The 15241-nt window shown below is 46.5% G+C and overlaps 1 protein-coding gene across 2 annotated transcripts in view; it reads right to left on the bottom strand.

Moving 5' to 3' along the window:
* Positions 1 to 15241, bottom strand: part of KANK4 (KN motif and ankyrin repeat domains 4) — a 65532-nt gene that overhangs the window by 35985 nt on the left and 14306 nt on the right. For both annotated transcript variants that reach the window (XM_072974315.1, XM_072974316.1), the window contains exon 2: positions 500 to 667. The gene's annotated coding sequence lies outside the window, so the exon portion shown is untranslated. The remainder of the gene's footprint in view (positions 1 to 499; positions 668 to 15241) is intronic.

Genomic DNA, 15241 nt, shown 5'->3' with positions numbered 1-15241 from the left:
GTTAGTTCCCAGAGCTGCTCCTGGTTCAGAGGGACACAGCTAAAGATGCTGAAATGGTACCCACCTTCTTCCCCTGACTCCCCTGAATCTACGTGCTCATCTGTGAGGGTGGAGGGGGTCATCATTAATTATGCTTTTCCTCCTCCCTCCCTGCAGCTAAGTGGCTCATTAATAAAATTGTTCTTAATGAGAACACAGCGTCCTAAGGAGCTGAAACCCTCCAGTGGTGCATCTCCTTCTTCCAGGCTCTGCTTTAGAAACTTCCTCCCCCACCGGCCTCCTGGGTCCCCAGGCTATGCACAGCTTCTGTGAGCGGTCCGCAGACCGCTGGCTGCCCTGATCAATCAGTGACTGGAAGTCTGTCGGGGCAGAGCTGGAAGAAACAATGACTAGTGAGTTCCCGGGGCCAGACTGGCAGCTTCTGCTTCCTGCCGCTCTACCAGTCTGATGCCCTGAGCACCCAATTCAGACAGAAAGAAAAAAGCAAGGAGGTACCTACTGTAAGGATCCAGCTCCAGGCAGGGCTCCTCACTGCAGCGCAGACCAGTGACTTCAGAAGGGCGGGTGCCGGGGCCAGGGAGAAGGCAGCTGTGGAGGAGGAAGGTCCCAGAGTGTCCCAGGCAGGCTCCGGGAAGAGGCTCGGTCAGCCCACTGCAGCCGCAGCTCTCTGGAGGAGAGGCAGGTGTGAGGCTCAGGCACAGAGGCTCTAGGCTCTGCACACCCAGCACCACTATTGGATCTGAAGGAGGCACGGGGAAGTAGGGGGGACTGGGGGAGGGGGGGGAGTGCAGTCAAAACAGGGCCAGGAGAGCCTCTGGGCTCCTGTAGGCAGGCTCAGCAAAAGGATTAGAGGATCTTATCCCCTTGACCTTCTGTGGCTCTAGCGAAACAAGGCTGTCCCAGGAAATGAAGCCCCGTCAGTAAGACATGTCGAAGCAGTTCTGACCTTTACAGACACTGCCTGTCAAGATGTGCTTTCAGTGGCCAGGGCAGATGCCTGTCTAACCCACACTAAAACTGATGCCAGAGCTGAGTGTCACCCTGAAGTGCCGCCTGCATCCAGCCCAGGACACTTGGCAAGCACTTCACATCCAGGGCCTCCCACCAGCTTATGTCAGCCAGGTGGGGCTGTACAGGTGAGGAAAAGGAGAGACAGACAGTGTGACTTCCCATGGCTCCCCAAGGAGTGGATGCAAATGAAGATTCCTGGGCTCACATTTTATGTTCTTTCCACTACACTGGATCACAGGCCTTCTTTTCCTTAGAAGATTTCTAGAGCGCCTTGCTCAAGAGGAAAGTTAACAAATTTACTGAAGGGGATGAGATGATGTGATGAACGAGGCTGTGGAACACCAGCATTCACTTTTCTCAACTGCTAAAAGTATTTAACTAGTATACAGACCGAACTATCAGAATAAAAAAAAAAAAACCAGAAATATACCTTGAACTCTGAGGTTATGTGAAAAAATATACTCAGGAGCAAACTGCCTCTCTGATAGACTTTGAATGATCATCAGCCATCCCCTCCTAACTGGCTAGAGAATGGCTAGAGGCATAATTCATTTCACCAGGAAGCCGAGTGAAAAAACAGCTCCCCATTTCATCAGGTCCATGATTTTACAGCTATTCACTCTTCCTCTCTGGTTTATCTACATAAGGAAAGTAAGCCTTCTCTTTTCCTCTCCCAGGATAAATTCTTCCTTATCCAAGACAAAATTGTGAGAGGCTTATTTGCAGAGCTGAACCTTTCTTGAACACCCAACATTCTTCCTGGAACACTGGCCAGTTCCCGCCTGTCCCCCAGGCTCCACCCAGGATGCCCTCCGAGTGAGTGGCCAGCCTTCCTGCTTCTACTGCTCCTCAATTCTAATTGCTGCCTCTGTGTCTGTCACCTCAACCAGCATCATGGGCTAGATGTTCCTTAAAGTTTGTAAAACTGAACTTATGCACAATACTGACAGCCTCTAAACACAGGTGACTTCTCTAAATACTCCCTTAAGTACCAGAAAGCCCCTCTTCTTTCCAACAGGGGCCAGGCCTCTCATAAGATTGAAAAAGACAGCAGAATGAGGGAATGAGATATACCAGCCTCTAGCAGTGCCACAGATCAGCTTGGCTCAGATGCCGGAACAGAAGATCCACAGGAAAACACACACACACACCCCTAACAAAGTTTCCCCTCCTCTTCAGACCTCTTTCTGGAGATAGGTAGCACTTTTAGTTCTCCGGGTTCCACATGAGATGCTGGTTCAGGCACTGTGCTGACTGCCTGTGTCTCTAAGAGGAGGAGAGATTCTTCTGTCTTTTTTTTCTTTCACAGTTACCCAGTACTCTCATTAATCTCCATGGTCAAGCAGGGAGGTGAGCAGAACCGTGAATGTTACCCTCCATTCTCCAGATGAGAAAACAAAGTTGGTTTCCAAGGTTACAAAGCTAAGAAAAAGCAAAGCCTCAACTCAAACCCAGCTGTTCTGTCGCCCAGTCTAATACCCTTCCCTCTAAACCACACAGCCTGAACTGGGCATGCAGGTGAATGCAGGGGACATGCAAAATCCAGGATGTACGCTTCCATGCTGGTGCTGTCCAGGCAGAAGGTGACCTCACATTTAGGGAAGGTCTTGATGGAAAACATCAACAACTTTCTCTAGGGGAATCTGCGCTTCTTTTTGGAGGAAACTCTCAATGGCCTCTAGCCCTTGCCACGTTGGGATACTGGCATGTCCCCACCCCTACACCTCACTCAGGCTTATGTCTTAAGAATAGTAGCCAATCCCATGTTACCATCAAACCACCCAGAAAATTCCCCTGGATCAAACACATTTATCCACCAGGACTTTTCTGGCAGGAATCATTTGGCTGAGGGGAAATTTGACTCCTTTTGCAATTTAGAAACCTCCAACTTCTGTGGCCCAGATCCCTTCTGCCCCATGATAGGACGAAAATGAACTAAGTCAGGCAAGATGGCGCTAGGCAAGAGGCAAAAAAGGTGGTATTATCTTAAGAATGTGCCTTTTATCTAAGCAGTCCCTTAGGCTTTTGCCCTTTGCTCGGGAAGGTCGGCTATTTGGCAGTCTGTGCAATCACGCAGACCTGGGGAGGAGCACACTGTGGAGGTACACGTGCTGCTGAAACACAGCCTCTCAGAGCCTCTCAGAGCAGGCCAGGCCCACTCTCGTGGGACACAACTTAAATGGACAGAGAGAGAAATCATGCGTGGGAGATCTGGGGGCGTAGCAGTCCAGTGGGAATGAACTATTTGAAAGATTGACTCTGTAAGGCAATCAAAGCTTCTCAGGGAGGAAACAGGGCCAATTGCAAGGAGAGAAGAGGCTGCACTAACTGGTGAAAAATGCTCCTTGGAGAAAAAGAAAGGCATCAGGGCCAAAAGGGAAAAGACCTCGCTTCAATTAGACCTTCCAGGATGCCTTAGTCCTTGGCTCAAACACTGCAGAATCAAGACCAATGAGGAAGGAGCATGAGCAGGTAATTCAGAAAAGAAATACCGATGGTTAACATTTGAAAAATGTTTAACCGCATGAATTAATAATCAAAGATGCTAGAGACACGTCGAAATGCCTACCCTACACTGTGCCAGGCATTCTAGGTCCATTCCAAAACCAGCCAATTTAATTCCCACAATAACCCCATAAATTAGTATTGTTACTTCCATTATCTGAAGACTAAGTTGAGGCTCAGAGCAGTTGCCCAGGCGCTGAGACCAACAGTGCCAAGATTCGAATCCAGTGAATGTGCTGCTCTTAACTGTAACACAGACTCTCTTACAAGTTAGAAAAAAATAAAATTTTTAGAAGAAAAATCCTGTGTTGATAAGACTGTGATGAAAAGGGGACACACCCTCCCCAGAAGACTGCAGCAGAGTCAGGGCAGCTGCAGCCAACAGAGGTGCACTCATCCAACACAGGACGGGCCTCTCCCGGCACACGGCCTGGGTGTGCAACGGTGCTGCCTTAGTTTGTGCACGCGCACAGTCAACTTCAAAGTCAAATACAACAAAATAAAGCCGCGAAATAAGACAATGAAAAAGGTCCCAGTGACATATGATTCCCTTTCTTGGTTTAAAAAAATCATCACTAATATGATGTGTCCTTGGAAAATAAAAAATAAATTATTTGGGATGAATAGATGGGAATCACCATAATCCTACTATCTTGATACAACTCGTTTCATGTCCACCTATTTTGCATATTTTAAAATAACTGAAGAGCCAGTTCTATGGTGGTTAAGAGTCTGGGCTCCAAGTCAAGAAGCCACAGCTAGAATCCCAGCTCTGCCAGTGACTGTGCAACCTTGGACAAGTCACTTAACCTCTCTGTGCTTCAGCTGCCTCACTTGTAAAACAGGAACAGTAATACACCCTACACATCATGGATCTGTCAGGAGGATGAAATAAGATGACAATACCTGTCAGCAACTTAGAACAGAGGCTGGTATACAGTCTGTGTTCAATAAATAATAAATATATTAGCTATTAATATAATGATATAAATGCAATTATGAATTCAGTTTTGTATTAAAAATTCTATCACATAACATTTAGAAAATGGTTATACCTGCTTCATAATGATTACTTCAAATGGCTGTTCAAGATTCCATGCACTTAGGTCTTATTTTTCCAAACCCACTCTCCTGAGAGGCCATTCCACCTCAGGTTGCTACCAGATCAGCCAGCCTGACAGACGGGCCTCTGGGCAGCTCTCCAGGGAATACCCTAATCCAGGTGGCTGGAACCCTGCTGCCACATATGATGATGAATGGTTAAGAGCAAGGACTTCGAGGTAAGCTAGACGAGGGTCAAATCCTGGCTGTGTGACCTTGAGCAAATTACCTTATTCAGGAAGAGTCCAGCTCAGTACATGGCTGTGAGAGCTGCATGAGATAAGGTGCATTAAGTGCCTGTGCCAACGCTCGTATGTAACGAACACTCGGTTAGCTATGATTACTTTTTAAAACCCACGGCGTTTTAAGCAAGGAAAGGGCAGGGATTGTACTTATTTTATTTATCATTCTATTCCTAACAGTTGGCATGGTAGGGATGCAACAAAAAGTGTTGAACTAATGAATAAATAGATTAACGGATGGATCTTGGAGACAGACAGAGCTGGAAAGGACTTTTAACAGTTTTATTTAGATATAATCTACATATCATACAACTTATGCATATAAATTATATGATTCAATAGTTGTAGTATATTCAGAGTTGTGCAAACATTGCCACAACCTAAACTTTTAAAATTGTGGTAAAATATGCATAAAATAAAATTGACCATTTTAACCATTTATAAGTGTAGAATTCAGTGGCTTTCACAATGCTGTGTAACCATCACTACTATATATATTCAAAACTTTTTCATCTTCTCCAACATAAACTCTGTAACCCATTAAACAATAACTCCCCATTCCTTCTTGCTCCCCAGACTGGTGACATCTCTTCTACTTTGTCTCTATAAACTTGCCTATTCTAGGTACCTTCTGTAAGTGAAATCATACAATATTTATCTTTCTGTGTCTGGCTTATTTCACTTAGCATGTTTTCAAGGAGTATCCAAGTTACAGCATATATCAAAATTTCATTTCTTTTTATGGTTGAATAATACTCCATTATACATATGTAGCACATTTTGTTAATCCATTCATCTTTCAATTGACATTTGGGTTGCTTCCATCTTTTGGCTATTGTGAATAATGCTGCTGTGAACACTGGTGTACAAGTATCTGTTTAAGTTCCTACTTTTATTTACTTTGGATATATGCCTAGGAGTGAAATTGCTGGGTTATATGGTAATTCTATGTTTAACTTTTTGAGGAACTGCTAAACTATTTACAAAGCAGCTGCACCATTTTACATTCCCACCAGCAACACGTGAGGGTTCCAGTTTTTCCATATCTTCACCAACATTTTTTTTTCCTTTTAAAAAAATCATTGTGGGCATCCTAGTAAGTGTAGTAGGTGTGTGGTGATACCTCATTGTGGTTTTGATTTGTATTTCCCTAATGATCAATGATTGTTGAGCATCTTTTCATGTGCTTAGTGACCATTTATTTATCTTCTTTGGAGAAATGTCTATTCAAGTCCTTTGTCCATTTTTCTAGTCCTTTGTCCATTTTTGAATTAGGTTGTTAGTGTTTGTTGTTGTTGAGTTGTGAGAGTTCTTTATATATTCTGCATAATAACCCAGTATCAGATATGTGATTTTCAGGTATTTTCTCGCATTCTGTAGGATGTCTTTTTGCTTTCCTGATAGCGTCCTTTGATGGACAAAGGTTATTAATTTTGATGAAGCCCAACTGATCTATATTTTCTTTTACTGCCTGTGCTTTGGTATCAGCTATGAAATCATTGGCAAATTCAGGGTTATCAAGATTTTCCTCAATATTTTCTTCTAAGCGTTTATATCTTTAGCTCTTAAGTTTAGGAGTTTGAGCCATTTTGAGGTCATTTTTTTATTTGGTTTAAGATAGAGGTCAGCTTTGTTCTTTTGGACAAGAGTATTCAGTTTTCCCAGAACCACTTACTGAAAAGTCCACAATCAAATTTTAGAACATTCTCATCACCCCAAAAAGAAACCTCATACATGGGATTTTATTTGGATAAGGAGCTAGAAACATAATGAGTTATTCAGAGTTAATAAACATGGACATCCATTTAAAAGTTAGTTCATACAAGCATTTACTGAGAATATTAATTCTCTGTTCTACAAAAAAGTGTGACTTCCATCCATCAGTGAACAACACTGCAAAACTAGGGTGTATGCACACAAGCGAAGAGCTGGAATTCCCACAATTCTCAGGAAGAGTGCTTTGCTATTATGGCAAAAGACATTTGTCGTGTTTTTTGGGCTACCCAGCACCACGTGAACACCCTTTCTATGTCTGGCTTATTTCCTTCCTTAGGAGTCCCACCTCCCCAAGGGTGAAAACAGAATTTCAAGTGCCAGCCTCCTTTATGGCTAGGACTCAGTCATGGGACCCGCGCTCAGCAGGCAGAGGCACCCAGGCCAGACCCTATGGGAAGAAAGTGCTCTGGAAAAGGAAGGGCTGCAGGCAAGTGATTCTGAGGAGGGTGGTAGAAGGACTTGACATCATTTTATAAATTCCTTTTTTATGTAGCTTGCTAGAATCAGTTCTGTTGCTTGCAACTGTGACCCTTAACTGCTACAGTGCAGCATCAGCGTTGGTTTGGATTTTAATTGCTCTAGTCCATTAATTTACATTACTTGGAGAATTACTTTTCCAAGTTTCTGTTGATTGTTTTGTCCTGAGGATTTGCTGCATGACCATTTTGATTTTCTCCTCCCCTTTATCCTTTATTACCAAATTCTTTCCCACTGAAATGTGGGAATCAGCGGGCTCAGGGGGCCACGAGGTCTTTTGCTGGGCCGTATTGGGCCACCGTCCCCAAAGCTTGGGAAGCACAACTTGGAGTAAACCAAGGAATTCAGCCTCACCTCCTCCCTCCTGGGTCACTTCAATGAAAGCATCTTAGGGGTAAACACATACACACCCTCTACAGTGGGGCACCCCTGCACCCACCCTCTTCGGGCAGCCCCCGCTCCCAGCATCATGGTCCTGGTCAGAGTCCAGAGGAAGCCTTCACAGGCATGAACACGGCTGCAGGTGCAGACACTTTAAGGCTTGCGTGGGCTGTGGCATCTGCCTTCTGGGTTGGGAGGAAGATTTTTCTTGGCACAGGGAAGTCAGTTAAACCAAACTGAACCTGATAAGTCATCTCCAGACACCTGGGTAGAGTCAGGGATGTTTCCAGATTTTTTAGACAAGTCAGACCTTTCTATTATTATTTCACCAGGCCTCGCTTGGCCCTTCAGCAAGTACAGATTAAAGAGGAACTAGCATATATGATGTGGGCCAGACAAAGACGACAAGGACTCGGCCTCAGTAGCTTGTGACTGAAGGCAGGGTGGGTGGGCATCATCAGAGACAAACCAGAGGGAGGCAGTGAGAGAAGACGGGCTCCAGAAACTTCTATCAACCCCAACTTTTTCTTGAAGGAGATAGGGTGTGTTGCCAGTGTCCCACGTGGCAATACAAAGGAAGGTCATATACGGTTCTGGTTTGGGTTTGGTTTTGTTTTAATGTGGGTAAAGTCACTAAGAAAAGGTGTTCTCCAAATTTACATCCCATGTTTGTCACAGAATGGCTGGGAGCACAGGACAGGCAGACTTTTATTAGGTAACTCGAATAAAAAAAAAAAAAGATTAAAATGATGCTCACATCTTTTTTCCCAGTCAGATTACAGGGCTTTTTTCAAGTTGAGGCCCCTGTTCCATGCTTCTGGGTATCCTTTAGGGCACCAGCCCAGGGTCTTGCAGGAGGCACATGTTTAATCAGTCCTGCTGATTATCTACTGCTGGGAGCAGAGAAACATAACACAGGGCCTTGGACCTTATCTTCACTTACTAATGGGGAAACGCTGGCTCAATGAGTTGCCCATACCATAGCAAGGTCAAGGTCAGATTCGGCTCCCTAGACCCCTACTTTCCTTTATAAGCCCTATGGTGATGGCCCTGGTCTGCAGTGTGGCACTAGAGGACACCAAGTTTACGGTTTCTTTGAAAACAAACAATGTGGCTGCCGTCCCCAGTTTAAACGTGGGATAATGGCCTGATGTTGGTTAGAGAGCGCCAGCAAACTACTTACACTCCTATTCGTGACCTCTAGCTACAGGCAAAGTATGATGCCCAGCAATGGGAATAGTTGCCAACATCAATTAAGCACTTATTCTGCACTGAGCCCTCTACCCATCCTCACTCAGCCCTGGGAGGGTACTATCATGACTCCCCTGTAAATGAGGTGAAGATGGCCACCTCACGGCCCGGCCTCAGCTCAGGGTTGTGTTCAAAGAAACAGCAGTTAAGCAGGAAAAAATGAGTTGGAGGCAATCCAAAGCTTCACTGCAGTCTCTAGAGAAAACGTGAAAGGGGAAGTGCATTCTTAGCCCAAAGCAAAAGTCTTAACATTTTTCTTTCCTATCCCTGCTAGTCTCAGTATCTATTTCCAGCCAAGCAACTGCTCCAGAATCAGTGTGCTCTGTTCCCTGACACCTCTCATGCAAACTTCCTCCTGGCTCTTCACTCACTCACCTCCCTCACCCTGGCATCTACTCACCCATCCTCTGCCATCTCTCTCTATCCTCATCACAGACCCAATATTGGCTCCATTTGTCCAGTGCTTTCTCATCACTGGATGACCCCAGTCGGCATCAATGGAGGGGCAATGTCCAAGCAAGTGATGCCAGAAGTGTTCTTAGAAGGGAACTACGCAAAGGTTCTTTAGGCAAAGGAGTTTTGAATACTCATGTGTTTCCATTTATATTCCCTGTCACACCCATTTTACAGATTATAAGACTGAGGCATCATTGTCATCATAATAGTGAATACTCATATTACTATAAAGATAATACTGTTAGCCAGACATGGTCCAATATTACACAGTGATAACATTTAATCTCACAATGGCCGTATTAGGTAGGTGCTGTTATACCCATTTCACTGATGATAGGCTCAGAGAGCAAAGCAAGCTGCTGGGTTGGAACTCAAATTGAGGTATGTCTCACTCTGGAGACCAAGCTCTTAACCACAGTGTTCTCTGCCTTTCAGGTTCTAGTTCTGCAGCTCTCTGTGAAGCAAGTTGCCAGTGGCATCTAAATAGAAAGAAAAGGAACCAGACAGAAGGATTTAGCAAAGGAACAAGTCTAGTGTTAAATTCCATCGCCAGCCATGCTCATTAAATAGCAGATGATTATTAACATATAAACAACATTTTGAGAACAGGCAATAGGTCTATAAATAAGATAAATTTATTTGCAAAGGAATAGACTAAGAAATGCAGTGACTTTCTAATTAACTTAAAATTATTTAATCAATACAACACAATTACTTTTCAAATAATCTTTGAAAGTTCCAAGGAGTCTTGAGGTGTTTAACTGCTATTTAACCAGATAGCTGCAGTCAAGTTACACAGATATCAATTTCAGAGCAAATGCTCTTTGCAGATCTATCGCTCTGTCAGAGTTTCCATTAGAAAGATGTATTTTCGGGGTTTCAGGTTACAAATTAATTTCCTTTCTTTGTTGTTCACGGCAGTTGGTGGTGGAGGGTGCAAGGGAGTGGAGGGAGGGGTAGTTGGAGTCCCTGGTACGGGATCTATGGCTCCTTCCCCGTGTAACGCAGGAGAGAGAGGTACCACCCCGCCAGCAGGGCAGTTTCCCCCAAAGCAGAGGGATGCTGCTGCCGATGACTCAGTGTAGGACTGAGGTCCAGGCCAGGTTTCCCTTAATGGCTCCAGAGATGTAAACCATGAGCAGCCTCGGGCCAAGACTTGTGCCAGAAGTTTGCCTGGATCCCACTCATATCCACTATACCCACTCTGGGGAACCCATGAGGTGAAGGCAGTAGAGAACAGAACAAGCAATGGAGACAAAATCAGAATCTCTGGAATGTGTCTTAACAAGTGCTCCAGGTGATTTGTATGCAGCCTATGGATTGAGAAGTCCTGCTCTAACTTACTTTAAAAAACACTTGGTAAGTGACAGTCAGTGCTTCTCAAACTATGTCATACACATACATCACCCGAAGATCTTATCAAAATGCAGGTGCTGATTCAGTAGGTGTGGGATGGGGGCCTGAGAATCTGCATTTCCAACAAGCTCTCAGAGCTGCTTGCTGATGCTGCGGTCCCAGCACCAGGAAGCCGGGCCTGTGAGGGGTGTCTGCCTGGTTGGGAAGGGATGCAGAGGCGTCCAACAGACTTGGGCACAATTCCTAGCTCCGCTGCTTGCAAGCTGCGTGACCTTGGCCATGTCACTCTACCTCTGAGCCAGCTTCCTCAGCTATGAAAGGGCATGAGGAAGTACTTTGCGCTTTCAAGGCTGTTCTGACAGCGATGTGCCTGGACTTAACACAGCACTTGGTGTGTAGGAAACACTCACACAGAAGCCGAGGTTCTGTGGCTTCTGAGGGACGGACGGGACTAGTAAGGGCTCATAGCTGCTCATCGTTTGGTTATGATTAACTGAGGGCTGCCGTGTGGCACCACATGCCTGCGCCAGCGAGCATGGTACCATTTCCTCCACTCGGTGGCTCTGTGTGTGAGGTCAGGTGTCATTTGTTCTGTTTTGCAGATTAGGAATCCGAAGCTCTAAGAGCTTTAGTAACTTGGTCCAAGTCACAAAGACAGTGAAAGGCAGAGCTAGGGTTGAAATCAGGTCCTCCTGCCTAAGTTTCTAACCTCCCAGTCTGAGACATGGTTCTGTCTGCAAGGCCTGGGTCAAGGGGAGACGAGGGTGGTGGCTCTGCAAAGTGACACAATACAGGACTAGGTCATAGAGGTGGTGGTCAGGTGGGGTCAGACAGAGGCCTCGAGGCAGGAACACTGAGCTACAGAGGAGCATAAGGCCCAAGAGGAGAAGCGGGACCAGGCTCCAAGAGGATTTGGACACTGGGAAGTCAGGAATAAAGCCTCAAAGAGACAAGGGCTGTCTCCCCCATGCCCAGTACCATGCTGACCCGGAGCAGAGCTCCTTGAAGAGCAGTTACATGAATAAATTGATGGACTCATAGATTAGTTAATATTTTGAAGGCAGTTAATATTTGGAATTGGTGGGTAGGATGTGTTGCAGTAGGAGAGAGATTTTCCCTTCTGGACTTTTCTACATTAAAAGGGGAGCTGTTCAAAATAGAAGAACAACAGGAATATTTCCCTTGGAGCGCAGCCAGCGCACACAATGCCTCCTTTTCTTCCCAGGGCAGGAGGCATTGGGGGCCCAGCCCCTCGGCGGGTGTGTGCAGCCCGGAGCCTGCCCGACATACTTACCCACTTGTGCACAAAGCCCCCTGTCTGCCAAGCCCAACACACACGCCTCCTTCACCGCAGCCCTCTGCTGGGTGGGTGTCAGCGGCCGCTGCTTTTGAAAGTCCCCCTCCAGGGCTAGAGCGGGGCTCCTGTGGTGGGGTGTCCCCACTACTGTGCAGAGATAGGAAACAGTGATGCTTTCTCAACCATCCAGTCACCTTCGCAGGCCATGAGGCATGGAGTTAAACAGCCCAGCGGCTTGAGAGAAGGAAAGGGAGCCTTCCTGTTCAAAGATCAGCCTTTACGGATGGTATTCTCTCATCAGAAACGATTGTTCAAGCCCATGTCTAGGTTCTGTGGATTCATGGATGAATAAGACAGGGAATAACGGCCCTTTAAGGAACTCATGGTTCAAAATAGGAGGTGGAGACCTAAACCAGGACACGCGGTATTACAGGGTTGAGCAAAGGCACTACGGAGGACCACAAAAGTATCACAGTGTGGTATCTGAGCTGAGCACTGCAGGATGAATAGAAGTTCGCCAGGCAGGCCGGGAAAGCAGCCCTCTAGCCCTGAGATGGAAACGTGTATGGCGGGGGGTGGGCCTGAGAGATGACCCGTGCCCCAGGCCTAGTGTGCGGAGTGGGGGGCCCAGAATGGGGAGGGCCGGGGCTGGAGGTCAGCTCTTTTTATTCTGTAGAAAGTAGGGAACGTGCAAAGGTTCTTCAGCAGGGGAGGAACCAGATGAAGGCTGGCTTTTGGATATGGCTCTGGCTACAACGAGGCTGTGTGTGTCCCCAGAGCCTGGCCCATTAGTAGACAGTAAATATTTACAGAATGAACAAATGATTTCGAGAGGGAAGACAGAGTAGCAAATCTGATGAGAAGTCTGGCCAGACTTAATGCTTTTCACTAACTGCTCCTTTTATGTTTTGTTTTTTTTTTTTTTTTTTACTTTTAAGAGAGCAGCAGCTTTTCTTCTCCTTTATTGAACCATCACAAATGTATATAATCTGAGACTGCAGGCGTAATTACATAACGTCTTATCCTGCTGGCAGTTTCCTGACTGTTGGCTTGTCTTCCGGAATGGTTTTGTCAGCTCCTTGACAGCTGGGGCAATGCCTCTGGCGCTCTCTCCGCTTTGCCCACAGCATCTATCATGTGCTGAGCACACAGTAGGCACTGGGTAAACAGAGCCTGAATCAGATCCACAGAGCAAAGAGTGGGACAGCCTCCTGCAATTAACTGAGACCCAAGAAAGGGATACATACGCCCTCTCTGAAGATGTGTTCACATCCCTACTTCTAGGCTCTGGCATTTCATAGTGGGGACCTGGGCTCAGTCAAGGCTTTCAAGTACTAACACTAAGGGTCAAGGCACAGACTTTGAAATAAACCAGCGATGAGTCTGGGTAACAGCTGGGTAAATAGAACACTAACATTCCAACAACATCGGCACAGAAAGATGTGTTCACGTACATATGCAATACTTATTCAATTCTGAAAAGAGCATAGCCTGGACCTAGTACTGCTAGAGGCAGGAGAGCATGGCGCTTAGGAGTGTGGGCTTTGGCATCAAGTGGGCTGGAGTTTGAATCCCAGCTCTGCAACCTACCAGTGTTTATTCAGCAAATTCCCTAAACTCCACCAGCCCCAGTGTCCACACAGGTAAAATAGGAAAATCACAATTTCCTCTTTACAGGGTTGCACATATTCATTGGGATGAAGTAGAGCAAATGCTTATTACAGGGCTTACACTGGGAGTTGAAAGGTGATGAATTAGACAGAAAGTAAGAAAGGAGCAGGACTTGGCAACCAATGGGATTCATTGATCATCCATCCTTTGGTTGCTGAATACTTATTTTCAGTTCAGGCTCTGGATCAGGGAGGAGAGGGAGGTGTCAAAACCTACAAGGTTTCAAATCTGGGTAACCCGAGACTGGTGGGAGCAACAGCCGAGTTAGGGAAGCCAGCTGGGAAAGGAGATTTGGGAGTAGAAGGCTGGACCATTTGTCCTTGGGCACGAGCATGTCTGCCCAGGGGTTCACACACAGAGGGGGGTTCATCCTGCGAGGCTGGCCCGGCAGACCTGGGACAGAGGAGAAGGCTGAAGACGAGCATGCAGAGTCATCCACGTTGGCGTGGTCACTGCAGAGGTGGGGGTGGGGTGAGGAGCAAGAGCGAGCAGAAGAGGAGTGTGGGCAAGTCACACTGGGAGTGGGTGAGGAAGAAGTACCAGGATGGCTCCCAGACCAGAAAGCCAAAGCGGGTGAGTCCTAAGAAACCCAGTGAGGCTCAGTGTCAGTAGAACGGGGGAGGTGCCCAGGGTTGACAAGATGGTAGAAGCAGCAGGTGGGGCTACTCTTGGCTACTTCAGTGGATTTTGGGGCAGAGATGGGCAGTGGCTCAAGGGAGGGAGAAGGTGGCCAGCATGTCTGTAGGCCAAGGGGAGAAGTCAGGGCAGAGGAATGGACGGTGGGGTGAGGGGGCAGGAAAGAGAAGGTGACATGAGAGCGGACATTTACTCCAGGCTCTGTGCTACAACACAGGGCAAAACTGAATTTGATCTTCACCACCGCCATCAGAGCTGGTCATTTTATTAGTCATATTTTGCATCGAAGAACTCAGGCACAGAGAAGTTAATAAACTTCCAATCCCGGAACTGAGCTCTGGCATCAGAGTTCATGGCCAGTTTGAAGGAGGGTATTTCTGGAAGTGGGAAGGAACAGTGTTTAAGGCTGGGCTCTAGCCGGGGAGAGGAGAGTCCAGATGAGGAGAAATGGTGAGGTGGGGACCAGAGTCAAGCCACCTCAACGCCACCTTCCCAGTAACACAGGAATAGGGCGAGTGTTGAGAGCAAAGACAGACATGGATTTGGGAGCTTGAGGGAGCGGATGAGGTCAGCAAGGGAGCAGATGAGCAGTCAGTGAGGAGACAGGGGACAAACTGAGACAAATGTGAGGGTGACAAGTAGCAACTGAGGTCAAAGGGCATGGATTTAAAATAAATCCAGCAGTACCGAGGAGGGATCAGAGGAAGAAGACAGTAAAGTTTAATCTAGGATTGGGATTTACAAAAGCTAAAGGTGTTAAGAGGGGAGACAGGAAGGTGCAAATAGCGTGGGTGCTGGCATAAGGGGTGAGGGGGATATTTTCAACATCACATCACTCACGGCAACAGGCACAAAGGTGAGGATGGGGCAAGTTGCCAGGATGTGCTGTACCTGAGGTCAGCTGGTTGGCCATGCCACCCAAAGACACCCTGATCCCAAAGGTGCCCAGAAGCCCCTTACTCATCCCAAAATAAATCTCGGTTTAACAGTGAAGCCTCATAACTCCACCAGCCAAGACCATAGCCACAAACGGCATGCGGCTATTGAGCCCTTGAAATGTGGCTAGTCCGAATTAAAATGT

This window comes from Vicugna pacos, chromosome 13, assembly GCF_048564905.1.
Source record: "Vicugna pacos chromosome 13, VicPac4, whole genome shotgun sequence".
Lineage (NCBI taxonomy): Eukaryota > Metazoa > Chordata > Mammalia > Artiodactyla > Camelidae > Vicugna > Vicugna pacos.
Note: the sequence above shows the minus strand (reverse complement) of the source record. Positions and strands in the feature narration are given on the sequence as shown.